General features: G+C 34.8%; 1 pseudogene; it reads left to right on the top strand.

Moving 5' to 3' along the window:
* The window catches only part of LOC116687043 (extracellular calcium-sensing receptor-like), a 4,793-nt pseudogene that overhangs the window by 2,184 nt on the left and 1,968 nt on the right, over nt 1-641 (top strand).

Below are 641 nucleotides of genomic sequence, written 5' to 3'. Positions count from 1 at the left end.
AGTGACATCAGATCATTCAATTTATTTTAAACATTTTAGGCCAATCATGTTAGTATTTAATTACATTAATTTGTAGCCTTTGTTAAATATGACTAATTGTCTGATGACTGATTTGTGTTGACGTGAGTGAGCTAGTGAGCTGGCAAATCTGCCAAACAATGCTTTGAAATGTATTATAAAATTATGTTTTACCAATAAATTAGAACATTGTAGATATATGGATTTCTGCAAGGCATGTTGAGCATGTTGAAAATAAATAAATAAATCAAAGACAACTAAAAGGGTGCTTTGAGAATGCAGAACATCATTTCTCGCAATGTTAACGAAAGTAAAAACTAATTGTGTATCTGCCCCGTGATTTGGATCTAATCAACACTTTAATGGGTTTTTCCCTGGCCCATGATACAACCTTCTAAGTTTCATGGAAAGCTGGCCTGTTTTCCATCCTCCTGCATACAGACAAACAAACAAAACCCTACTGCCGGAGGTAGACTAATGTTAAACACATAGGGAATGATAATAATGACATATCAAATATTATTGTCAAGGCCTTTGTCATGTTTTTTAGATGCTGCCATAGAAAAGAGATTATGTGATGGAACTGAAGACATAAAGACGCTCCAGAGCCCGTACACTGACAC

The sequence above is a fragment of the Etheostoma spectabile genome, chromosome 3, assembly GCF_008692095.1.
Source record: "Etheostoma spectabile isolate EspeVRDwgs_2016 chromosome 3, UIUC_Espe_1.0, whole genome shotgun sequence".
Taxonomy (NCBI): Eukaryota; Metazoa; Chordata; class Actinopteri; order Perciformes; family Percidae; genus Etheostoma; species Etheostoma spectabile.
Note: the sequence above shows the minus strand (reverse complement) of the source record. Positions and strands in the feature narration are given on the sequence as shown.